The 27653-nt window shown below is 46.5% G+C and overlaps 1 long non-coding RNA gene across 2 annotated transcripts; it reads left to right on the forward strand.

The window, feature by feature from the left end:
* The first annotated feature begins 7929 nt into the window (after positions 1-7929).
* Positions 7930-26356, forward strand: LOC309863018. Of its 2 annotated transcripts, none has more exons than XR_014310853.1 (5): positions 7930-8001; positions 8809-9782; positions 10297-10670; positions 22687-22821; positions 24931-26356. It is a non-coding gene; the product is annotated as an uncharacterized lncRNA (long non-coding RNA). The 2 variants fall into 2 exon arrangements; XR_014310854.1 differs by having other exon boundaries at positions 22687-22800.
* Positions 26357-27653: the final 1297 nt, after the last annotated feature.

Here is a 27653-nt window from a genome sequence, read left to right on the forward strand (position 1 = left end):
AGCCCGCCTTACGGCCCCCCACCAGCCCTGGATACCACAGGCACCACAGCCAGGCAGGCTGATGGCCATGGATCATGGGGTGGGCAATAATTCTTGCTGGCGTAGTGATGAAGCCAGGTGACCTTGGGGTGTGTGTGGAATGATCACATGAGCCTGGGTAATGGGGACAACTCTGGAGGTGATGGGTGGGTTCTAAAAAGAACGGACCCAGAAGTGCCTGGGTGGCTCAGTCGGTTGAACATCTGACTCTTGGTTTCAGCTCAGGTCATGATCTCAGGGTTGTGAGCTCAAGCCCCAGGTCAGGCATGGGGAGTCTGCTGAAAATTCAATCTCCCTCTACCCATCCCGCTCTGGAGCACTCTCTTTCTCTAAAGTAAATAGTCTGTCCTATCTGGAATTTTACCTTTCCCCACACTTCATCTCCCCAGTGACTAAAAGGCACAAAATGATGTCTCCCTTGCCTCAAGATGAGGACAGTTCTGCAGTGTTGTATGGGTATTTCTGAGTCTCTTATGGATCAGACCTAAGACCACATTCTTACTTGACTTTTTCCCATTCACTACCTATTTCTTTCATTCCATTTCATTTGAGAGAGGTCTCCCTCCAAAAAAAAAAAAAAAAAAAAGGCACCCTGTCTGCACCAAATCCCTCTCTCAGGCTCTGCTCTGGAGAGACAACATCAAAGTTTTTTTGTTTTTCTTTCTTCTTAGTGCTCACCTCACATTCTATCCATGTAACTTCACTGTCTGTCTCACTAACTGTCAGGCCAGGAGAGCAGTCACTGTGTCTGCTTTGTTCACTGTGACGTCCTCAGGAGCCAAAGCAGCACTTGGTGTCTAGTTGTAGCTGGTGCTCAGTAAATAAGAGCTGAAAGAATGAGTGAGTCCTCATTCCTCCGCGTGTCTGAGACTTGCACAAATCCTGAGCTTGTTGATCACACTGGGGTCCTGGACTCCTAACTGTGGCCCACAAACTTGGCCCAGTTTCTCAACTGTTTTCTCTAGCCTCGTAAAGATGGCTTCTGATCCCAGCGGTCTAGTCTTCCCCATCTGGGTGATTTCCCAGGATCCCAGATCCTTGCTTGTTTGTCCAAAGCCGTCGACAGTTCGTCTTGCGACTGATGACCTCCCTCTCACAGTCTACCTGCTCCTGTCTCGGTCAAATGATAAGCAAGAGAATTCTATCCATCTGCATCCAGGTGTGATTTGAAAACTAAATGGATGAGGAAAGTAAGAGATGGAAGGCATGCAAGCAGGGTTGTTCTTCTTCGTTGGGGTGAGCGATCAGAATGTGTGATAGAGATGGAAATGACCAAGGGCAAGGGGGAAAGCTCCCTTTTTTTGGGGGGCTGTCACCGTGCCAAACCAAGCTGAGAGCCATTGCCTAGCTCATTCTACAGGTTCATTTGGGCACAACTTCACAGAGGGAGCTGGGGGTGCGTTCCAGCAAGTTGGCTCTGCCATCAGCCCAGAGGGATAGCAAGGCTGACGCTGTGGAATCAGGCATCCAGGTGGGGCTCAGATCAGGAAGGTTCTGCACTGTTGACCAGTCAATGACCTAGTTACCGCGCCGGGCTTGGTTTCTGGTCAGTGTATGTTCTTTGGTTTCAATAACAGCAAATGCTCAATACTGCTGCTCATGAGGACATTCCTGGCTCTCCATTGCCCGGGGGCAAGTGAGGAAGGGGCTACAACTTCCCACCCAGGGCCGCACCTGTGCATGAGGGCAACTCTCCAGAGAAACAGGACATCTGGGAGCCATTGGCAGCTGATGTTTGCAGCGGCGTGGGGTGGGTGACGGGCTAGGAGAAGAATCTGGGTGAGGTAACAGTGGCATCTACCTCGGGGGGGGGGCAGACAAAGTGTGGGGGGAGATAAAATTCCAGATAGGACAGACAGGGAGAGCTCACCGAGAAAGGACCCAAAGGAAGTGAGGGAGCTGGTTGTGTGGCCAAGGCAGGGAGGGGAAAGATTCAGGCAGAGGAGAGAGTTTCAGTCAGTGCAAGGGCTCTGGGGTGCTGGTGGACCCAAGGTGCTGAAGGAGAAGCCAGGAGGTTGGAGCAGAGCAGCATTGGGGGATGGGAGCGAAGATGAGGTCTGCCATGTCATGGGGAAGAGGCGGCAAACGGAAGGGGTACTTGTGGGTCCTGGAAAGGGCTATGGCTCCCTTCTGAAGGTCAAGTAGCCACTAGAAATTTCTGAGCAGAGGATTGCCATAAACCCACTTGCATTTTAACCAGCTCATTCTGACTAACATGTTGAGAGTAGACAGAAGAGGCCAAGATGGAAGCTCGAAGGCCAATCAGGAGGTCACGCAATAATCCAAGTGAGAGACGAGAGGGACGTGGGCAAAGGCAGTGGCAGTGAGGGTGGTGAGAGCAGTCAGACTCTGGAGACAGTTGAACCAATAGGGTTTTCTGAGAGTCTGATGGTCAGTCATGAGGAGCGAGGAGGCAAGGGAGGCTCCAAGGTCTTCAGCCTGAAATATTGAGAGATGGTTTCCAAGGACTGCGACGGGGAAGCTGTGGGTGAAGGATTTGCAGGGGGATGGTTGGAAGTTCTGTTTGGGCCTGTTGAGTTCCTGGTGTCCACTGCACACCCAAGTCCAGACGCGAGTGAATGACGGTTGGGCATCAATGTGGGAGTCAGAAGCAAAAAGATGGTGCTGAAGCAAGAGCAGCAGAGCTCCAGACACAGGAGCGCATCCCTCTTGGCCCAGGCCACGTCTCCTTCCGTGTCCCCGGAGTGCCTACCTGTGGTGATGTCACAAGGTGTGTCACTGACCCTCAGAAGCCCCCCCATCCTTGGAGCATCAGAAAGTGTTTCCGAATCACACATACGGAGATGTTCAGAGATGAATGATACTTCTACACAATTCTTACATTTTCAAGAAAGAGAAAGGAGAAGGTTGACGGTGGAGACCAGGTTTTGTAAATGAGTCCCCAAGGACCTGCTCTCAGTCAAGCTGCACACACAGCCCTCTAGAGCATTTCCAACAGAATCCTGTCTGTAAAAATACCGCGCCAGCCTTGAATCAGTGCACCTGTCGCTGGAAGTGTCACCTGTTCCCAGGTGCAGATACTCAAAGGTCATCCACTCATACCACCCTTGGGAAATGTTACTTGCCCAGCCGCCCGTCAAAGCCCCCTTTTCCTGGGAAGAAGATGAGGACAGAGCAGGGACGGAGAAAGCAGAGGATTCCTTGTGGCCATCACCCTGGCTGTCCCCTGGCACCATGCAGACTGCAGCCTGGAACCTCTCCCTTCTGGCCACACGCAGATGGAAACATGCCACTGCCAGAAGACACTAAAGGGAAGAAGTTCCTTTTCCAAACTTACTCTAATTTGGAAACCACAGCACCTGTGCTGCGGTGGAGAGAACACTGGCCCGAACGGCCTCCCGCTGCGAGGCTGCCATGACCCAGCCAGAGGGCTCTGGGAGCGGGCTCAACTTGTATCCTGGCCCCCTCACCTATGACACGGGAATCTGGATGTTCTGTGCCATTGCTCTGAGGATTAAAGGAACAAGAAGAACATCACAAAAGGAGGTGTTGTTTTATTGTGTCATGTTAACAACCTAGCCCTTAGCTATTATTACTGCTGCCCACTTCATCTCGAACTGACTTTGTGCCAAACCGCTCTGTGATTCTTTTCTCCCAGCCCTGGGCTCCTACCCTCCGGGATGCTCCAGGGTCCCACAGCAGGGGGTGAAGAGCACCCCCTTCCAGGGTCTGAGACGGCGCAAGCCTGCAGTGACACATTCGGGTGGGCCAGCGGCTGACCTGCTGCACATGGGGGATGGGAAGGCACTCTCACAAGGCCAGGGACTTGGGAACTGGCACATCTCCCACCTCTTGCTCTCTCTCCCTTTCTCGCTGGAAGAAGGGTATCTTCTGCATTTCCCCCACGTCCCCCTTGCAGCCCGGATCCCTGGAAGAGCTGTACAAAGTGCTCTGAACATCCTATCCTGTGTTGGTTTCTGTCTATAATTTCAAGAAAGCAATCACATCTTACAGTTTCTTCAAGGAAACAGGCTCCGCAGTCAACGAAAAGGCTCAGGCTTCTGAGAGTTTCTGTGTACAACATTTTAGGGTCTTGTTCACGGTTTAATTTCCCCGCCCCACAACTTGGCTCCCCAGTCTCCTATTGCAAGCAGACACGTTACCTGAGATTGGGCGTAGCTTGCCAGGTTAGGAGGGACTCGCTCATGGACAGCCACAGAACTACTGGGTGCCTAGGGCTGTGCCAACATGGGAAGAAGGAGGAGGAGGAAGAAGAGCTCTGGGCTAAGGGCCAGGAGCAGACCCAACTGAGGCAGACAGCAATCTAGGTAAGGTAACCATCTGGCCCCTGACTAAATTAGAAATAGTATTTGGCTTCCAGTATCAGAGACCTGACCGGAACACCTTCAGCAAGAGGTTTATTCCACTCTCACTTGACAGACTCAACAGCTTGTATAGTGGATCCAAAACGCATTAGGAACCCAAGCTCCTTGTAGCTTTCTGCTTCACTGTCCTAGTACATCGCTTTTATCCTTCAAGGTTGCCTCATGATCCAACAAGGCTGCAGGGAGCTCCAGCCATTACATTCGCATTCCAGGCAGCAGGAAGGAGGAACCAAGGAACGGCAAGAAGAGAATGCACACTCTCTACTTTTTACAGAGCCTTCCCAGAAGTCCCATACAGCCACTCTGCTCAATGGTCTGCTCAGCGGCCAGCCACATGGCCGCTCCTGACTGCAGAGGAGACCATGCTACACATGAAGACACTGAGGGAAGGACGAGGACTGTTAGTAGCAGCTCAGCCTCCAGTTTCCTGTTCTGAGCAATTCTTCTCTGGCCCCAAACTTGCACACCCACCTAGGGAAAAAAAAAAAAAAAAACACATGGTGACGCATCCGTTACTTGTAACTCAAATATCCCCTAGAGAATGTCAAAAGACTGTTTCCAACCCTGTTAGACTATACTCTCCTCCAGAGGAATCTAGTAAATTGAGTTTGATCCACATTGTTACATTTCCAAGAATAGTTTAGCTTAACAGCAATGTTGCAACTCTCTTCGAAAACCAGTGACCTAAGTGACTTGCCAGATGCACTCAGAAGTCAGATGTAGGTGTTAGTCTTAGCAATGGCACTGTCTGTCCAGACCCTTTGTTCATTCGCCGAATATGTGTTGAACATCAAACCTTCCCGAGACTTTTTGCTAAGTCTTGTGGACCCAAGAATCAACACATGCGATACCACTTCCCTCACAGTGCTCACAGTCTAGTGGGACTTCTAGAAAATTCACGGACACCTATGATGTATGGTGGGGATGTGCTGAGGCTCCAAGTGTGAGGCTTCCAGTGGGTTCACTGACAGCGTCCTTGACCCAACCTGGGAGTGTCACAGAAGCTTCCACAGAAGTGACCTCCCAGTCGAGAGCCAGAGGTCAGAGTTTTTTCCAAGTGTGAATAATAAGGAAGTCACAAGATCAGAGGATAGAAGAGCCTTCTAACCAGAATCCAGAGAATGAATTGGAAAGGGGCCAGTGTAGAGGCAGGGAGAGCTGTGACGAGTCTCTAGTTTCATCCAGGAGAGCAGAAGAGAAGCAGGGACAGCTGCATGGAGAGCCGGGGAGACCCACTCTGGACGTGGCATCAAGAGAACTTGGGGACTGGCTGAGGAGAGGACCAGCTGGAGATAGGAGGAGGGATTCAAACACAGTGGTGGGTTTCTGGCGTCAGAAACTCCAGACGGTAAGGGGTCTTGGAGCTGCAGATCACAGGGGCCAGGCCAGGACCTGTGGCCAAAACCCGCACTATGGAGGGCCAGCTGCAGTGCCAGGAGCCCAGTCTGCAGAGCCCGCCTTCCCCATGCCCTTCCGTGGGAACAGCTGCCCCTGCCCCAGCAGCGGAGTGTGCCTTCCACAGGACTGACCAGAGCCAGACGCCCGCACGACCCTGAGAGAAGCCCAGAGCTGTCTGGGCAGGGAAATCTGGGGTGCTGGAAAGTAAGCATGGTTCAGGGGTTAGCATGGGCTTTGGGTGTGTTCTTGTGGGAAAGGGCCCAGCCAGAAGACAGTGGGAGGGAAGGGCTCCAGGCGTCCCTAGGATGGGAGCCCAGGACAGTTCTAGGGCAGCACCGCAGGGAATGAGTTGAGTGCGAGGAGATCCTGGGCTGCGCTTGGACAGGCTGCGCTTGAAGAACCCACTGAAATGACCAGAGGCCGTCCGAGAGGTAGCTGTCATTCTGGGTCACAGAAAAGACTGAGATTCACAAGAACGTCTCGTCCCTAGGTGTCATGTGTATAAAACAGGACAGAGCTAGGCTGTGTGATGGGTCCCTGAGCCACCTCTCTGTCCCCACATTCTCTGTGCCTGACTTCCCAGACCTCACCGCCTCACCCCAGGGCCAGCGCCCCATGTGCGGGCAAAGCATGAGGAAGTCTGTCCCGGGGCCCGGCCCTAGCCTGATTCACCAAATTCTCGTAATCAGTTTAGTTACAGGACAAAATTCAGATCAGAGTGAGGATTAGCCGAGGAAGTTTGCGAGGCTGCTTTGAACTTCACAGATGAAAGCCCCCCACCCCATTCACACAAAGCAATCCCGAGGTCTTAACCATGACGTAGACATATTGCTACCTCCCGGCCCCACTGCAGGGGCCCCCCAGCTGGGGGATGGGTTGGCATCTCCGACCGCCTTCCCCCCATGGCATTCCACCCGGGGCTCCCGGAGGGCGGGAAATGGATTCTGTCCTCAGCCTGCTGCTCCTGGAATTGCAAGCATTCGATGAGCCGACCCCCCAGGTCTGCCTTCTCTGAGATTCCAGAGCGTGGCCCAGACTTGGGGGGGTGTGGGGGGGGCAGCCACTTCCCCACCACCACCTCCCCAGCTCCCTGGGAGCTCAGAGCAGAGGGAGAGAAGACGGGGCAGAGGCGGGAGGGCGAGCAGCCCTCCTCCTCCTCGGCTCCGCTGCTCACAGGTTATTGTTCCCAGACGGAGACTGTCAAACCCTGTCAGGCTCAGATACACTCTGAGAGCCCCACATCCGCATTCCTGGAATGTGTAACCGCCGGCTTCACCTCCAGTGGCCCCCAATTCAATAACATGTCAAGTTCCTTCAGTCTCACCAGTGCTAAAACGCTCTCACCTCCTCCCAGGCTTTGCATTCGGGGCACGCGGGCCCTGTGGCTGTCTAAATATTTAAGCGGGGCTAAGGGGCGCCCTATTTCCTCGGAATAAATTCTACTGGGTCGTCTCAGCCCCAGGGGGCTTCCCCTGTTAGTGCCCGCTTTGTGGCGAGCTGGGAAAGCCAAGGGCCACCTGCTGGGCTTGTTGGGCTTTCAGAAGAATGATCACCAATGCTGTCCCCAGAGGTGGGGGGGGGGGCACATGTTGTCAGGCTGTGGTGCTTGGGGGAAGGAGCGGGGCCATTTGGCTCATTAGTTGGGGATCTGGCTGCTGCAGTGACAAAGGCTCTGACAAGGTCTGCTACGCCCTTCACTCCCCATTCAACACACCCCATCTGTCATGATAGGAAGCCCGTGACCCACTACCCCGGACCTGGCATTGCCTCGGAGCTGTGATGCTCCTTCCACACCGGCAGACCCTGTCCTCTGTGAGAATATTCTCTGACTCATCTTGTTCAAACTACATCGAATCTGCAGGCCCCAAGGTTCCTGGGGGACAGATGAGGGCACCCGGGGCCCAGGGATGCCACGTAACCTGTCAGGATCACACAGCAATTGGTGATAAAACTGGGTCTATGATCCCAGACCTTTGACTCTCTATCCATTATGGGTTGAATCGTGTCCCCCAGAAGGTGTGCTGATGTCCTAAGCCCTGGCACCTATGAATATGACCTTATTTGGAAATAGAATCTTTGCCGATGTAATCAAGTTGAGATGAGGTCTTTAGGGTGGGCCCTAATTCCGCCTGACTGGTTCCCTATAAGAGGAGGGAAATGCAGACCCAGCCACACACAGAGGGAAGATGGCCCTGTGAAGAGGAGACAGAGATCAGAGGTGAGCAGTCACAGGCCAAGGGACACCAGCTTGAAGTTACCCCAAGCCGGAAGGGGCAGAGAAGGGTCCGCCTGGGAGGCCTGGAGATAGGAGAGCCCCACCAGCACCTCGATTTCACACTTCCAAACTCCAGGACTCTGACAGGATACATTCCTGTTGCCTTAAGTCACCCAGTTTATGGCACACTGTCCTAGCAGTCGCAGGAGAGAAACACACCATCCAGTCACATTTCTGATACAAGAACGGGGTGACATTCTGCGTGAAAATGTCCTTCCCTGGAAGCTAGTGAGAGAAGGCTCAATGATGGGCTTGGGACTTCAGAATGCCTGGCAGGTCACCTGTCACATGTAAGGCCTCTTTGGGGAGGACCCCAGACTCTGCCTTCTCTTATCCCGAGGCATGCCCTCCATCAAGGCCCAATGATATGGGCTCCTTATCTATGTTTACACTTTATGAGTTGATGTAAAATCAGAGGGACTTTCCTTCTAAAGCCTGCTCTAGGCTGCCCAACATATAACATGGATCATTTGCATTTAAGTGGCTTACCCATCTGAGGAATTTCAAGGCACTTACCAAACTCTGTGACCCACAGGGAGTGGGTCTCTGGGGTTAGGGATTTCTGGTTTACATCTGCCCTCTGACCTCACCCTGCCCCAGTGACTCCATTAAACTGAGTCATTTAGTTCAGTGGATTCAGTGAAGATAAGGGCCAGTGTAGAAAATACTGTGGTTCAGGCTTAGGACTGACTGTGGCTTGTGGGTTTGGGCAAATGGATGCTTTGCAATTAACCTGAATGTTTATCCTAGTTCTCAAGAGATGGAGATTATGAGCTGACAATTTCCTGAGAATCCCCTGGCCAGCTCCTTGAGTCTCTGATGATAACTGCTCACAAGGCATCAGCTGGAGGTTTGCATCCAAGGATGGTTGTCTTCATGCCCTAAAACCCAACAAAACTGATTCAAGAGAACCCTTCAGCCTGCTGCCTTCCACTAACCTCAGATATTGGCTGAGGTTGGTTACTCAAACCCAAGTCTCCTGGTTGCATAACTTTGGGAGTGACTGTCCCAATAAACATGTCCCATTGAATTGCCTCGCTGCTCTCCACTGAAGCTTCTTGTTTACTATGGAATTCCTAGGAATCTAAACATGTCAAGGGACCGTTCTCCCTGCCCCTCAAGGCATGCGTTGAACTAAGTGGAACCATACCTTTGCTTTCGTCCCAAACCAACAGGTGGAACCAATTTAAAACCACATGATCATGCCATGCGTGATCCCCTGTGTGTTTCAGTGTTTCTCCCAAGAAGGACATAATGTTCTTGCCTGAGTTTTTTTTTTTATCTACGAAAGACAAGCACCACACTCTAAGGGCAATTGGCCTAAACCATTGGCCACTGCTTAAATCAATTATGGTACCCCTGGGCAACCACGGAAAGTCATGGTTTGGAAGAAAATTTAATGACATGGGAAAATGTTTATGGTCTTCTATTAAAGTGAAAAAAGCTGCACACAGAACAGAATGCACCGTATGAAAACAATTATGTAAAAATTACGTATATATTCATAGAAAATCTGAAAGGCTGTGCTCCAAAACGTAGACGTTGATGATCTACTCAGGGCTGTGAAAGGGAAATGGCCTGGTTCTGCCAGGCACAAGTGCAGCCTCTGGAGAGAACACACCGTGGCTGACATCTTGGCACAGCGCTGTGCCTCCTGGGAAGGTCCATCTTTTTCTAATTCTGCATGGCACCAAACTTACTGGCATGGGCTCCAGGGATTATAGGTGAGCCTGAATTTCCTTCTCTGTGCTTTTTCATGTTTTGCAAAAGCTCTTCCATGAGGATGTGCTGCTTTTGTGCCAAGTTAAAAAAAAAAAAAAGATATAGAATACAACCTATTTTTAAAAGGTAATTGGTGGAAATATGAACACGGACTGCATATTTGATGATATTAAGGAATTATATTTATGTAAGCTAGTAATATTGTTGTTACACTTTTGGAAGACTCATTAGCTTTCAGAGATGCAAATTGAAATGTATGTAGATGAAATGATATGATGTCTGGATTTACTTCAACATAATATGAGAAGAAGTTAAGTGGGTAGGAGCATAGCATTAAAAAAGGTCATGAATTATTCATTGTTAAAGCTGAGTGATAGGTACATGGGGGATTGTAATACTATTCCTTTTTGGCATAAGTTTTAAATTACCATAATACAAAGTGAAAATAAAAACAGAAACTGGTTTAGGTCATGTGGCTGAAACTGACCTGAATTTTTCCTTATCTTTGTTTGATAGAATTGTGCAGACCTGCAGACTTCCAGCGTGTGTCTTCCCACATGGGGGCGGGGGTATGGTGGCTTGTGAGGGTATGATGCCGTGAGACCAAGAAGGAAAGCAACAGGATGCCTGCCACCCACCCACTTCTGCCAAAACCGCCAGGATTTGGCAGAGTGGTGACATTTTCACCATCACAGCTGAAGATAAGCAAGTAGATTCCATTAACTGGATTGTGAGCGACTTTACAATAGCCATCCCATGTCTAACAGGCTTAATTACACAAAGATGGGTAACCAACAAGACTTCGTCTCCACTGAGATAAAATAAAAAGGGAAAGGATTCATTTACAGTGGAAGAAACTGGACTTAGCTGCATGGAAAAACCAAGTACAAGTAAGAAAATGTTAAATATCCATGGGTTATGTGTGATCTAAGAATGCTTTCAGCTGTCATAAATACATTTGTCATTAGTTACCAAGTAGTCAGCAGTTGGTCTTGGGGTTGGTTCTACAGCCAATGATGATATCAAGAAACCAGGTGCCTTATTCCTGGTTTGTGTCTTTGTTTTGTCTTTTTTAGGAGACTTTTATTTTTTTTTTTAACTGTGAACATGTTGTCTCATGGTTACAAGATGGCTGCAGGACCTCCAGATCATCACAGTGTCATGGGACCATGTCCAACAGCAAGGAGCTGGCAAGGGGGGTTGGGGGTGGCATAAGTCTTCTGTCCAGCTCTTTCTCCCTTCCCTTCTTTCCTTCCTTCCTTCCCTCCTTCCTTCTTTTTTTTCTTTCACTCTCTCCTTCCTCCCTCCCTCTCTCCCTCTCTCCCTCTCTTTCTCTCCTTTCTTTCTTTCCTTCCTTCCTTCCCAGAAAGGAAAACTCTTGCCCAAAAACCCTTCAGCACACTTGCCTATGTATCTTACTAGATGGTATTTTGTTGCCTGGTCCTTCCAGCGGCAAGGGGATGAGGAGAATGAGTTACTGGCTCTTTAAGACACAAGAAAGTTGAAAAGAATTAGAGCGGCTTCTGTGCAGCTCACCAACTGCCTACTTGCACTTGGAGAAAGCAGCCACCATGTGGGAGAACTCAAGATCGTTCTGTTGGAGGGAGAGGACACCCCAGGAGAAATGGTGGCTTCCATGGGTACAGAAGAGAGCTATACACTGTATCTTTCCTCGTTACTGAAGAGGGTTTTTTTTTTTTTTTAATTTATTTGACAGATCAGAAGTAGGCAGAGAGGCAAGGCAGAAAGAGAGAGAGGAGGAAGCAGGCTCCCTGCTAAGCAGAGAGCCTGATGTGGGACTCGATCCCAGGACTCTGGGATCATGACCTGAGCTAAAGGCAGAGGCTTAACCCACTGAGCCACCCAGGTGCCCAATGAAGAGTTTTTTACTCATTCTAGGAAAACTGAACCATGGCAGAAAATTACCTATAATGACATTATCTGAAGAAATGCACTGATAACATTTTAGTGTCAGGAGTAGCTTTTACTGGAAGTAGATCTCCTTTATTGGGTACCTGAGGCCAAGCAGAGGCAGAGAAGATCCTCAACCAAGGCCTTCCAGGTCTGTCATAGATTTGGGAGTCAAAGTACAAGGCTCTGTCTTGATCTCTTACACTCTCAGGAACAAAGAGAGGACCTCAAAGAGTTTATTAGTTATGTATTGCTGCACAATGACCCAGAATTTAGTTACCTAAGACAAGTCTTCATTATTGCTGGTGATGCTGTAGGTCAGGAGTCTGGGCAGAGCTCACCAACTAGACTCTTTTTCCTGTGGTGGTAGCTAGTTCATTCCTGCAGCTGCATTCAGTGTACGGTGCATCTGCCCTGGAAGGTCCAAAATGGCGCCACCCAGCTGTTTGGGACCTCAGTGCTGCCTATCAGCTGGGATGCCTTGGCTGGTCCTCCAGGGCCAATTTCTCCAGGAAACCTCTCCCTCCAGCAGAATAGCCTCGAGTTCCCTGCATGATGGTTGCTTTCCCCAAGTGAAAGCCGAAGCTAAAAGCATCTTAAGGCTTGGCCTTGGAAGTTCTAGATATTGTTTTCACTGTGTTCTAATTGGCTGGAGCATGTTACCAAGTGCAGTCCAGATTCCAAAGGAGGGAAAGAGCAGGCTAGATGGGAGATATTATTGTAGTGGTCTTGGAAACAAGTTGCCACATATGGCAGAAGATTGGCTCGAGATTGAAGAAATTTAAGCACACACAAACACAAGCAAACCCACAAATACACTAATTCACAGCTGAAAACCGTTTCACCTTTGGCAGCTGTTTACATCAACTGTGATACTCTATAATCCTTTTCAAATAAGAGCTTTGGGGTTTGTTGAGGAATCTCTGTCCATCTGTCATCATTAACCATTGATGAGAGTATAGTGCTTAATAACACCAAACTTGGAGCCAGATTCCCAGATTCAGTCCCAGCTCCCCCACATTTAGTCCTGCGGTTTGGGGTAAGTTTATCTTTGCCCTGTGTGTAAATTGGGGTTAATGCTGCCCATCTCCACGGTGGTCGTGAGGACTACATGAGTGAACATGTAGATACTTAGACCAGTGCCTGCACAAAGTGAAGACATTATATGTGTTCCTATTATTATATCCATTTACGTCAATTGCAGAGCTCCCTCTTCGTGATGGTAACGAACCTGGTTTTATATGTGCAGTGAAATCTGTTTTTGAAGAAGTAGCTGACACATTTTCTCAACCTGGATTTTCAATTACGAATGATCAGTATCTCCTCTTTGCTACACACCGCACCCTCCCCAACCGCATTCAGCACAACCGATCACTCTCTTTTTTTTATTTACCTGCTCCTCTCTTGGCAGCCATGAACTCACCTGGTTTTCCTCCTGTGCCTCTGATCTCTTTTACATTCTTATTGCTCCTTCTCCTTTCCTTCGTCTCTAAATACTGGCGCTCCTGGGCTCTTCTTTTCTCACTCTGAACTTTCTCCCAGAGCATATCCACTTCCGTGTCTTTAGGTATCATCATCAAATATACTGGATTCTACTGATGTATCTCAGCCAAAACTCTCCTGAGCACTCAAATGTAATGCCACAGGAGCATCTCTCTTTTGAGATCACAGAGATATCTCCAACACCACATCTGTAAAGTGAGCCTCTACCCAAGTCGGTAACCCCGATCCCTGTTGTTTTTCCAGTCTTCCCCATCTTGGTAAGGGACACTTACATATACTCTGTTGTTAAAACCAGAAACATGGCGGCCACTCTTGACATCTCCCTCTTCCTCCCCTTCCAAATCTAATCCATTACCAAGTTCTGTCAAGTTTTTTAGACTAACCCATATAAAATTGCCAAGTTTATAAGTAAAAAACAACCAAATATTGAAATTTTCATTGAGTTCACACTCATACTTCCAAAATCTCTCTCAAACGTGTTTACTTTTTCCCTCTCCACTGACATCCCACCCACTAGGCTACCATGGACCACTGCAAACACACTCCAGCTATTTAACTTTTTTTCCTCCCTACCCAGACCAGACCACTTTTCATGCATGACCAATATCATCTTTTGAATGTTCCCTGAATCATGGCACTCCCTTGCATAAAAACTCTTCAATGTCCTCTCCAGAACCATTGCATATGACCCCCCTCCCTTACCCTCCACCATCCACCCAGCCTTCCTTCTGTTCCTCGTGTTCACCTAGCACATTCTTCCTGAGGCCTGGCATGGAGCCTCCCCTTGCCTGAAGTCCTCTCCCCATCAGTCCTGTCCTGGAGTTTTCCTAGTCATCCTTCTCTGACTCTTCCTTGGGAAAGACCTGCCTTGACACCCACTCAGCCGAAAGTAGGTCTCCCTTCTTCTCTTTTGCAGCAAGATGCCTGTTGTTTTCTTCCATGCCATTTATCGCAAATTATCATTATACACTTATTAGTGTGTTTATTGGTTTCAAGTCTATATTTCCCACTTCAGTTAATCTTCATGACCTACAGAACGTGCGTCTATTTTCTTGACCATTACATATGTACCATCTCAGATACAGGAGGGCTCGATAAATAGTTGTTGAACAAATGAATGAATGAGCCTGGGTTCAAAGCCTGAGTGTCAAGACACTGCTCTTCTGGAGAATCATGTTCCCTAGTAGATCCTTCAGACCACATTTCCTCATGTGAGTCACTAATATCTTTCCTAGAATCTTTTTTTTTTCTTCCACTCCCTTTTGTTCCTCCAAATTAAAGGAGACACTGCCTTTGTTAAATTTCCATCTTTTTTTTTAATATAGTGGTAAGAATGGACATAATTTCCAGTTCATTCTGTGACTTCATTCCACTGGAGTCTAACTTTATAGTGTTACATTTTACGTTTACATTTATGACCATTTGGGGTTTATTCTCGTATAAGCCATGAGGGTTAGATTGAGTTTCACTTTATTTTTATTTTTGAGTGACATATAGATGTCCAATTGTCCAAACCACATTTGCCGAAAGACTATCGTTTCTCTACTAAATTCGTTTTGCAAAAAACCAATTGACCATATTGGTGCAGGTCTAGTTCTAGACTTTCTATTCTACTCTAATGATCTATGTGTCCATCACTTTAGAAAGAGACACATTGCTAATTGCTTCACTGCTTTGATGATTATAGACTTTAGAATAAGTGTTAAAGTTATGTTGTATGATTCCTCCAAATTTATTCTTTTTTTCCAAAATTGTTTTATTTTATTCCTTCACTTTTCCACATAATGTCTAAAATCAGCATATGTATATGTGTGTGTGTGTGTGTGTGTGTGTGTGTGTGTGTGTGTACTTAAATTCAATTAGGGTTTTGATTGGAATGGCATTAAATCAATCTGGGGAAAATTGACATCTTTCCAGTTGGAAAGCCTTCCAACCCATGAACATGTTCATGGGTTTCCAACTGTTAGGTCCTCTTTGATTTCTTTTTCAACCATTAGTGTTCATCATACAAATCCTATATATATCTTGTTAGATTTATAACTAAGTATTTAATTTGGGAGGTAATTATGACAAGTGTTATATGTTTTAAATTTTGGTTTTCAGTTGTTTATTGTTAGTGTATAGAAATACAATTGAAGTTTGGTGTATTCCTCAATCTTACCAAACTCACTTCTGAGTTTTTGAATTTTTTTAAAAAAAATCAAATTCTTTGGATTTTCATGTAATCTGCAAACAGGGATTGTTTTCTTTCTTCCTTTCGAATCTCAATTTCTTCATTTCTTTTTTTTGCCTTAGTGCACTGGATAGGACTTCCAGTGTGCTGCTGAACAAGAATATAGAGGTTAGGGGTGGGGAGGAGAGAACATAGAGGTTGAAAAACTTTGCCTTTTTCTCAGTCCTGAGAGGAAAGTATTCAGCCTTTCAGCATGAACTATGGTGCTAGCTGTAGTTTCTTTGTAGATGTCCTTTAATAGACTGAAGAATTTTCTTTCTATTCCTTTATTGTGCTTGTAAGGCTGTGTGAAGGGACAGAAAGACTATGGGCTTCAAGGCAGAGGAGACTGGCTCTGGGGTTCGGATTGACCACTCTCTCGTTATGCAATGGTATGTGGGGAGTGCAGAGTTTTCCATCCATGGAGCTAAGGGAGTGAAATCTTCCTCATGAGGGCCTCGTGAAGAACAGCTGAGATTGCATACCTGAAGATCCTGCCGCATATTAGTCATGTAAAAGATGCTCAATAGTTGTGTTTTTATGGTTAATTCCACATGCACCATTATTCCAAAGGTTTGTTTTCCAACACTCTAAGGGGCCCTGCATCCTCTGTCAGCCTCCTCTGGTTTCTCTGTTACTTCTTTATCCTTGTCTCTCCTACTCCTTTCCCCTTCACCCTTCCTGCTTCAGCCACACTGGCCTCCATGTCACTCCCACACCAGGCACCCTCCCCTGATAATGGGCCATTCCCTGTGTCCAAACAGTTCTCACCGTCAGTATTCACGCAGCTGATTTCCTATCTCCTTTAAGACTTCCTCAAATGCCACTTCTCCATGAAAACCACTCTGACCATCTATGTCCATTTCCTAGGACTACACATTACCATGATCTGGGTGGTTTAAAAACAACAGACATCTATTTTCTAATAGTGTTGGGGGCCAGAAGTCCAAAGTCAAGGTGTTGACAGGTCCACACTTCCACCACTGGCTGTAGGGAAGAATCCTTCCTTGTGCCTTCCAGCTTGGAGTGGCTGTAAGCGTTCCTTGGCTTAGGGCTGTCAACTTCTGCTTGTGAACTTTTTATCCATTTGTGTGTCTCATACCTTCCTCTGCATTTTCTCTTCTAAGCACATCTGTCATTGGATTTATGGTCCACCTGAATTATTCAGGATGATCTCATCTCAGGACATGTGATAGTTAATTTTTTGCATCAACTTGATTAGGCTCAGGGATGCTCAGAGAGCTGGTAAAACATAATTTCTGGGCATGTCCATGAAGGTGTTTCTGGAAGAGAATAGCATTTGTGTTGATAGACTGAATAAAACAAAGGGCTCTCCCCAACACCGGTGGGCATCATCCAATCCACTGAAAGCCCAAATAGAACAAAAATGCAGAGAAAGGGCAGATTTGCTTTTTCTCTGCTTGACCTGAGACATCTGTCTCCTGCCCTTGAACTTTGATGCTTCTGGAGCTTGGGTTTCTAGATTCACATCAGGATTTACACCATTAGCCCCTTGACTCTCAGGCCTTTAGACTTAGACTGAATTATACCACCATCTTTCTTAGTTCTCCAGCTTTCAGATAGAGATCATGGAATTTCTTGGTCAATTCCTACAATAAATCTCTTATCTATCTATCTATCTATCTATCTATCTATCTATGCATCCGTCCATCCATCCATCCATCCATCCATCCATCCTACTGACTCTGTTTCTCTGGAGAATCCTAATACAAGATCCTTAACTGAATTATATCTGCAAAGACCCCTTTACCAAATATAGTCACTTTCACAAATTCCAGAGGTTGGAATTCAGACATACCTCTTGGGGGACCATTATTCAACTCACTATCCCACTCTACTTAATAACTGCAAAATTATGTGTGTGGACACACGTGGTCCTTCTGATGCCCCTTCCTGTTCTTATTTTGAAACCTTCTAATGTGCTATATCATTTGCTTATGTATAGGTTTATTGTTATTCTCCTCTCCCACTAGAATGTAATCTCCCACTAGAATATAAATTTTGTTCATTGATAAAACACTTGATCATTATATTAATAGTTCATTGATATAACATCACTAAAGGTAATATTCTAGAGCGATCACTAGATCACTCTGGTGATGCTTGGCATATAGATGCTCACTAAACTCTTACTGAATGAATAAATGAATGAATGCCACATGTTATGGGAAACGAGTGGCCCAACTAGCTACTGGCATACAAGCAGAAGTCAATAAACACCTGCTGAATGAATGTCCCTAGGAGGACCCTGGGAGATCCTAACTGAAGAAACAGAGTTATTCTCTTCCCAAGTTTACTTATCTAGTTTTTAATTCTTTTTTTTTTCCCTCATCAGATTTCCAAATCCTGAGCTGCCCCATTTAGGAGCAGTGATTCTCTACGGGTGACTCAGTGTTACATAGTTCCTGAGCTGGCTGAGCTGAAAATTACACCCCCCAAATCAGAAAAGGTTATCCTTCCAGAGAATAAATTCTGGTCTCTTAATAAGATGTAATTAATCACACCGATGAGCAAATTGACCAAAAATAGTTTCCAAAGAACAACTTAATGCTGGATAATTATAAATCAGAGGGTTTGATGACTCCAAGATGCTGCTAGTGGAGGCATTGATGACCCAAGTGGAGCAAATCACATATTCCAGGGGAAGCTAGAGATGGGAGTGTGGTCTGTGCCTGGTTTCTAGATTGCTGCTACCCCCTTGACAGCCCACTCATGCTCACCCTCATTGACCTCTATGAGCTGCTCCGGGATATACTCATTTCTTTATTTCATGAAATAATGACCCTTAAGATGAAAATAAATTAATTAAATGACTAGCTGCCAAGAATACAGTTTAGGAGCGGGGTTGTTTGGTTGCATTATCTTATTTTAATTTGCTTTGGTTGTTTTCACCTTCTATAAATTTCACTGCGCAACAGGAGACTTTATTTTTTTTTTAAGATTTTATTTATTTACTAGAGAGAGAGAGTGAGAAAGCACAAAGTGGGGGGAGCAGAGGCAGAGGGAGAAACAGACTCCCTGCTGGGCAGGGAGCCCGACGTGGGGCTCAATCCCAGGACCCTGAGATCATGATCTGAGCTGAAGGCAGCTACTTAACTGACTGAGCCACCCAGGCAACAAATGAAGACTGTAAATAAAAGTTTCTTTCCCTCTTCCACTGTTGGTGGGAATGCAAGCTGGTGCAGCCTCTTTGGAGAACAGTGCGGAAATTCCTCAAGAAATTAAAAATAGAACTTCCCTATGACCCTGCAATTGCACTCCTGGGTATTTACCCCAAAGGTACAGATGTCGTGAAAAGAAGGGCCATCTGTACCCCAATGTTTATAGCAGCAATGGCCACGGTCGCCAAACTGTGGAAAGAACCAAGATGCCCTTCAATGGACGAATGGATAAGGAAGATGTGGTCCATATACACAATGGAGTATGATTCCTCCATCAAAAAGGATGAATACCCAACTTTTGTAGCAACATGGACGGGACTGGAAGAGATTATGCTGAGTGAAATAAGTCAAGCAGAGAGAATCAATTATCATATGGTTTCACTTATTTGTGGAGCATAACAAACAATATGGAGGATATGGGGAGTTAGAGAGAAGAAGGGAGTTTGGGGAAATTGGAAGGGGAGGTGAACCATGAGAGACTATGGACTCTGAAGAACAATCTGAGGGTTTTCTGATGGAGGCATAACACTCCATAGTATATATGGACCACATCTTCCTTATCCATTCGTCCATTGAAGGGCATCTTGGTTCTTTCCACAGTTTGGTGACCGTGGCCTGCCACAAGTGAGCACTGTGTACAGCCAGGGGACAGTGTTGTGGGCTCCTCAGTCCTTAGAGCTAGGCGAGGAAAACAGTAAACAAATAACCATGCAATAAAATCTATATTTCCGCAGTGAAAAGCTGTCAGGGAAAAGAACAAGGAAAAAGGAAAAGAATAAAAGGAGTTTGATCAAGGAATGTCTCTTTAAAATTGGAACACATAGACTGAGACCCCAGGGGCGAGTAGGAGTTATCCAGGTGAGTAACATTCCAAGCAGAAAGAGCTACATGGGAGAAATAAGAGTGGGGTTAAAGTGTAGGGATACCTCCTTACACCAGTTAGAATGGCAGAGATGAACAAGGCAGGAAACAAACAACATGCATTAGAGAGGATGTGGAGAAAGGGGAACCCTTTTACTCTGTTGGTGGGAATGTAAGCTGGTGCAGCCACTTTGGAAAGCAGTGTGGAGATTCCTCAAGAAATTTAAAATAGAGCTTCCCTATGACCCTGCAATTGCACAACTGGGTATTTACCCCAAAGATACAGATGTAGTGAAAAGAAGGGCCATCTGTACCCCAATGTTTATAGCAGCAATGGCCACAGTTGCCAAACTGTGGAAAGAGCCGAGATGCCCTTCAACGGACGAATGGATAAGGAAGATGTGGTCCATATACACTATGGAGAATCATGCCTCCATCAGAAAGGATGAATACCCAACTTTTGTATCAACATGGACGGGACTGGAGGAGATTATGCTGCAGAGAGAGTCAAGTATCGTATGGTTTCACTTACTTGTGGAGCATAACAAATAACATGGAGGACATGAGGAGATGGAGAGAAGGTAGTCCGGGGAAATCGGAGGGGGAGACAAACCATGAGAGACCGTGGACTCTAAGAAACAAACAGGGTTTTGGAGGGGAAGGGAGTACGGGCTGGGTGAGCCTGGTGGTGGGTATTAAGGAGGGCACGGATTACATGGAGCACTTGGTGTGGCGCATAAACAATGAATCTTGAATCAGAAGCTAATGATGTATTTTATGGTGACTAACGTAACACAATTTTAAAAATTAAAAAAAAAAAAGTGTAAGGAGCAAGAGGAAGATGCGTGCAAAATGAGGTCGAAGAGGTAAACCAGGAATGGGTCATGTAGGGCCTGGCAGCCCTCACTGAGTAATCTGGGATTTTGTTTCTTGGTACAAAAGGAAAAGACTTGTTTTGTTTATGTTAGGTTCAGCTACAATGATGGAAACCCAAAATAACACTCTATTAAATGAGGCAAAAATGTATTTCTCTCACACGTACCAAGATTTGTATAATCTGCCAGAGGCGCGGATGCCTATCCACAGTTTCAGGGACTAGCACCTTCTATCTTCCATCTGCTAACCTCAGAACACAGTTTATCCTTAAACCTCAGGGTTCAAGATGGCTGCTTGAACTCCAGCCATCACATCCACATGGCAGTGTGGAAAGGAGGAAGGAAGAGATGTTTTCCCCCTTTTCAGGATATGCATCATTTCCACCAACACTCCCTGGCCAGGACTGAAGCACTTAATCATGTGACCAGACTTGTCTGCTAGGGAGACTAGTGCACAGAATGTGTCTATGTGCATAGTTAAAAACTGGATACTTTATTGTAAAGGCAGACAGGGAGAATGGATGAACACCAGTCTCTGTTATGCCAAGACCTCTTATAAAATAGGACACTGGTTTCATTATCAGGGGTCCCAGGTTCTACAGGGCTCCTCCAACACACACAACTGTTCTCTGGTGACCTTGAGAATTCCTTTAACTTCTCCGGGCCTTTGATTCTTCATCTGCAAAGGGAGGTTATCCTGGCTGTCCCATAAAAGTGTTACGTTAACTAGCAAGGCTGTAATAATAAAAGGGCTTAGCAGGGATAGAAGTAAGCAGTTTTAGGGAGAATGTTCATTTTATCTAATCTGTAAACTATTTAAAGATTGGGAAATAAACAAACCTCTCTCTTTCCTATGTTCATCCTGTAACCTGGCAACCAGCAAGAAGTCCTTAAGTGCACAGAACTAGGCTGATGTCATCAGCTTCCTCAGAAATGCTGAAGTTAAACTGACTGGCTGGCTCCCTGAGCAGATGGCAGCCGCAAAGCCCTTGGTCACAGAGCTCAGGTTCCTGAAACAAATGACCGGAATATGGTTTCCAGTAAAGCTGGATGTGTTCATTCAAAAAAAACAGGCTGGATGTGTTCACATGTCACAGAGAAGCAGGATTTTGAATGAATTGGTCTCTCAAATCTGGATTAGAAGCAAAGTCGAGACAGAACTAGAGTCCATTTGTCCTTGTGCTGAAAAGCTCCCTCCACCAAATAATATAATCAGATTAGCTATTGTTTGTGAACTGCCTGTAAGCTAAGCAGCAGACTCTGGGCTAAGCTCTTTAAATAATTATCTCATTCAACACTCAACAGTCCAAAGAGGCGGGTGCCAGTCACCCCTCTGTTTTCCAGATGAGGAACTTGGGGTCTCAGAGGCCACAGTTATGTCAGGCTAACCACGCGATCTGTCCCAAGACATCTGGCTCTGTAACCTTGAATGTAAACCATTGACGACCCTGTCTCCAACTGCCTGAAGTCTCAAGACGCCTCACGTCCAACTTGGCACATGGGCCTTACAGGCCCGCTATGTGCCAGGCTCTGCACTGGGTCCTGCTGTTGCAGAGACGAAAATGATACGGTCCTAGTTCACAAGGAGTTTGCAAGCTGGTGAAGAGGTACAGTGTTGCTGGGTCTGCTGAGTGGTTGCCTCATGCATGGGAGGAGAGCCTAACCCACCCTGGAGGCCATGCCAGAAGCAGTCAGGGAAGGCTTCCTGGAGGAGGCAACATCTGAACTCTGTGTGAAATACCCTTGAACGTGTCTGAGGTAGTATATATCACACACAAGCACGCATGCACGTGCACACACACACACACACACACATTACTGCTTTAGAATTACTCCCTTTTATCCATCAGTTTGATCCTCCTAATGTGTTCACAAACAGAGCTGCCGTCACCATTAGTAAGGATGGCTGGGTGGGCTTTCCTGAAATTCAGCCCACCTATTTTATGGCTCAGGGATTTCATTTTAGGTTCCAGCAGATTTTAGAGCAAAAGGCAGCCTCACATAAGAATTCAGAGGCTGACAGAGGCCTGGCCCACACCTGCCCCTGCCGCCCCCCTGTCTGGAGAGCTGGGCCCCTGGCGTGATCCAGGTCAACCTTTCTTCTCCTCACACTTCCTTACCACGGGCCAGTTCTGACCTTCATTCTCATCTTTTATCCCCACGAACATTGTTTCCATGGAGAACATTTCATTCTGTTGAAAAACACAAGCCTTGAGTCAGAAAATAATAATAATAATAATAAAGCATGTGTTCAATGAAAATATGCTTTTCTGAGGGTCCTCATGTGGAAGGGTCCAGGTCCTGCAACCGCCCATCTGAATAGTCTTTCTCTCTCAATCTCTCTCTCTTTTTTTCCTCACAGGGTAAGAAAAGTGAAAAGCCCGGGATTCCAGCCCATTACAAGAGAGTGAGATCCAGAAAGGATGACGCAGGAACAGTGGAGACAGCCTGGGTTCCTGGCCTTGCCCCCTGAGAGGTGTGCTCTTCTGGATAATCAGTTAGTACTTACTAGAACTGGGGCCTGGCACAGAACTTGACAGTGGGTGGCAGGGGTCCATGGTCGCAAAGAAGGAGTGTGGCAAGAGGACTTGCTGGGAAGCTGCACTTCACATTCAGGCGAACCATCTCTGGTCACTGTCCAAGATGGCAGCCGGGCCATAATGAGGAAGGAGCTAAAGGTTAAAGCTAAAGGAAGCTAAAGACTTCCTTCCAGGTTAGAAAAAAGACAAGATCCAGGGAGAGAGGGAGGAAAAGAATGAATGGACAAAAGGGAGAGAAAGAGAAAGAAAAGTTAAGAACCAGGGTTTCTTTCTTTCTTTTCTTTTCTTTTCTTTTTTTTTTTTTTTTGAAGAGCTTATTTATTTATTTGACAGACAGAGATCACAAGTAGGCAGAGAGGCAGGCAGAGAGAGATGGGGAAGCAGGCTCCCTGCTGAGCAGAGAGCCCAATGCAGGGCTCGATCCCAGGACCCTGGGACCATGACCTGAGCTGAAGGCAGAGGCTTAACCCACTGAGCCACCCAGGTGCCCCAGCACCAAGGTTTCTAAAACCAGCTTCTGTCAGAAATTCTTGTCACCATTTGTTAAAGGTCTAAAAGCCCCATTTCATGAAAAATTGTCAACATTTACCATTAAGACTAGAACTCCTCTGTGCCACGATGGAGTGAATTGAAGCATTTCAGTCTTGGAGAAAAGCAAAATTGATTTTAAATCCTCATGCTACTGCTTCTTTGCCAAGTGACCTAGCATAAGCCTATTTCCTTTCGAGTGAAATGGGTATGAAAATCCCTCGTGGAGGTGACAATGCCTGGGCAGGCTGGGACCCTGGTGGGCCTTTCCTTCTCTTGCAGGATTAGAAAACCTGATGGCCTGGCCGGACTGCTCCCTACAATCACCGGTGAGACAGGTCTCCAAGGAAGGCAGCCCTAGCTGCTAAAGGCAGGTGGGGCAGGGAAGGGGGGTGGCTGTTGGGAGTGTAGAGTGAGCGGTGTTAGACCACCATCAGGCTTCCAGCTGGCCGGCTCTGGCCGGGCATTTCACTGATGATCCCTGGTGCACTGGGTTCTCACATATTAATTACTTTTCTTATCCCTGTGCACAGCCTTGTGATACTCTGGAAAACAATGTACTTCTCCGCACATTTATATCCTATATTCCTGGCACGGAGCTCTACAGCTACTGTCCCGTTTTGGCTTTTTGTATGTTTGTTTTTTGTTTTGTTGTTGTTGTTGTTTAAGTAATCTCTATGCCCAACATGGTGCTCAAACTCATGACCTCAAAATCAAGAGTCACATGCTCTACTGAACGAGCCAGCCAGACATTTCTGTCCCCAGTTTTTAAGTTGATGGCACTTACGTTCCTTCTTCAGTAGCTGTCCCCTTCTCTTGGGTTATGTCGACCTGGGCTGAGCTCACTCTCTTGAGTAGGGATTTGGCTCATGTTCAAGTTCTCAGAACCGAGCCCAGTTTGCTGTAGGGGCTGTGTGACTACGTGTGTGTGTGTGCACGCGCACATGTGTGTGTGTGTGTACATGTGTGCAGGAATGGATATGTGTGTGTGTGTGTGTGTGTGTGTGTGTGCCCACCCAGTATGGCACCTTCTGTCAGCTCTTCCTTTCTAATCCCAGCCTCTCTTTTAATAAGTTCATCCCCAATCCTTTGAAACATTTCATCTTGAAACCCACAAGAATGTTAAGATTCTAGCTGGGCTTCAGGAATTATATATTTGAAAAGTCACTTCAAATTGCATGAGCATTAATCTGGGAACATTATCCTTTTTGAATCTTTCAAGTTGTTTCACAAGCAAATCTAAAAGTGCCCTTCTGTCTCTCTGTTTAGCAAGTTAATTAACCATTCTAGCATTGTCCTTATTTTTGATGCTAAGACACCCCCACAGTACTTCCTTGCATGATGATTTCTGACAGCTCCTGATATAGTTTGGAACCAGAAAAAAAAAATGATATTCTCCAAGATAGACTTCAAAGAATACGATTCTCCAGGAATGGAGTTAAAAGAGAAACTTACCTACGTAGCAATTGCTTTGGAATGCACTTTAGTACAGTAATTTCTTAATGTAATGACACAGTCTGAATATGTTTTCTTTGCAGGGTTCTTGAAACAACTTAGCAAGGTACTTTGTGCTGTGGAATGAGATGCTTCTCACCAAGTCAAGAGATCCAAGCCCTCCAAAGAGAAATAGAACATAAAGCCTATTTGGGGGGATAGCTCCAAATGAGAAGAAAAGCTAACCCTTACTAAAACCAGGAAAATCCAGTGTCCTTAAATGAAGTGGTACACCTCTTACACTGTTGGTGGGAATGCAAGTTGGTGCAGCCACTTTGGAAAGCAGTGTGGAGATTCCTCAAGAAATTAAAAATAGAACTTCCCTATGACCCTGCAATTGCACTACTGGGTATTTGCCCCAAAGATACAGATGTAGTGAAAAGAAGGGCCGTCTGTACCCCAATGTTCGTAGCAGCAATGGCCACAGTCACCAAACTGTGGAAAGAATCAAGATGCCCTTCAATGGACGAATGGATAAGGAAGATGTGGTCTGTATATACTATGGAGTATTATACCTCCATCAGAAAGGATGAATACCTCACTTTTGTATCAACATGGATGGGACTGGAAGAGATTATGTTGAGTGAAATAAGTCAAGCAGAGAAAGTCAATTATCATGTGGTTTCACTTACTTGTGGAGCATAAGGAATAACACGGAGGACATGGGGAGATGGAGAGAAGTGAGTCGGGGGAAACTGGGGGGGAGACAAACCATGAGAGACTATGGACTCTAAGAAACAAACTGAGGGTTTTGGAGGGGAGAGGAGTGTGGGATGGGTGAGCCTGTTGGTGGGTATTGTGGGGGGCACGTATTGCATAGAGCACTGGGTATGGTGCATAAACAATGAATGTTGGAACACTGGAAAAGTTAAATTTAAAAAAATAAATGAAGCGGTTCCGTACAGTCAGTCTAGATGAAGATATTAAAATGCAGTGAAAACACTTTACTCTTGGATATATGAAATACAATTGTCGACTTAGAACCCACTCAGTGTTTCACGGGGACCTCATCTGCATTTCAGCTATTCAGGTATGTTTCATTTTGTCATAAAATTTACTAATGTATCATATAAATTGAAAGGCATGTTTTAATATTGAGGGAGAGTTTCCTTTTATATAAAAAATAACTGTTTTCCTATTTTTAAAAGTTACACACACAGACATACAAAGTTACACAGAGGGGTGCCTCAGTGGCTCAGTGGGTTAAGCCTCTACCTTTGGTTCAGACCCTGATCTCAGGGTCCTGGGATCGAGCCCCACATGGGGCTCTTTGCTCAGCAGAAAGCCTGCTGCCCCTTCTCTCTCTGCCTCTCTCCCTACTTGTGATTTCTGTCTGTGAAATAAATAAATAAATAATCTTTAAAAATTAAAAGAAAAGAAAAGAAAAAGAAGTTACACAGAAAAGCCCAGAGAAGATAAAAATCACCATAGTCACACTTTAGGGAGAACCACTATTAACTTTCTGGTCAATCCTTCCAGCCATTTTCTCTGCATAAATAAAGTAGTTTTTAAAAATTGAGCCATCATCGTGTGTCTACAGTTGTGGGTCCTGGTATGTTGTCCTTGTGGCTCCTTCTGAATGTATGCTGGGGAGGTTTCTCCATGTCCTCATGTGCTCTTCCATCAGCACTGGCTACACAGTCTTCCACTGAATGAATATACCCCGGTTTTTTAACCATCAGCTCCCCGCAATACGTCCCCTGGACCAACAATGGCATAGAAAGGTCTTTGGACGTATCTGGGATCCGTTCTCTGGAAAACGAGGTATGAATATTTGGAACACTCTTCCTCTATAAGGCTGAGTTCCCTGCAGGAAAGCTGCACGAGTTCATACGCACCCCGGGAATGTACGAGAACAGTGGGGAAGTTGGACGTGCAGACTCTGGGTTCACAGTGTGCCTGGGCCGCCCTCCAGTCATGGGATACTCCTCAGACTTACGAAAGGGGAGGAGATAATTGTAAGTCATGTGGCCATTTTGAGGATTAAACGAGATAAAGAGCTCAGACCCGCAAACAGCAGTTCGTGACCATTAGCCAGATTCTTGCACGTGTGATTCCCGTCTCTCAGCAAACACTTCCGAGTGTCCTCTGGCTGCGGGGCTCCGTTCCCGGCCCTGGGGATGCGCAAACAGATGAAGATCGCGGTCCTCTCCGAGTTCCCGGTCTGGTCCGGGGAGGGAGGAGAGAGAGAATGAACAGCATAAAAACGAGCAGACGTACTAGAAAAGTCATTGTACGGTGTATTGGAAGGCCGTGAGCATGGTATGGGGGGGACAAAGCAGAGCCCAGTAAGGATTTCCAGGAATTCAGAGGGCTCGGGCTGGAATTTTAAAGAAGCGTTATCAGAACAGACGCCGGTGAGAAGGTGACAGTTGAGCAAAGACTTGAAGGGGCCCTCGGGTTAGCCCAGCCCATAACGGGAGAGCGGCTCAAAGTGGGAGCACGCCTGGAGGCTCTGTTCCAAGCAAGGGGCAGCGTGGGTGGCACCAAGTGCTTCAAGGGGAGGACAGGAGACGGTGACATGAGCGAGGTGGGGGTCGGGAAACAGAGGGGGGGGGACTTTTTCTCTGTGTGGAGCGAGGAGCCATCGCAGAGTTCTGAGCAGGGGAGTGACATGATGTCTCACATTTGGTAGAAATCACTCTGGCTGCCATGTGACTGGTCATAGTGACTCTGACCAGGGTAGGAGGAGCAAAGGTGACTAAAGTGGTCTGATTCTAGACATGTTGGGGAAGTCACACCAGTAGGATTTCCCGTGGGATGTGAC

The sequence above is a fragment of the Mustela nivalis genome (assembly GCF_964662115.1).
Source record: "Mustela nivalis genome assembly, chromosome: 4".
Lineage (NCBI taxonomy): Eukaryota > Metazoa > Chordata > Mammalia > Carnivora > Mustelidae > Mustela > Mustela nivalis.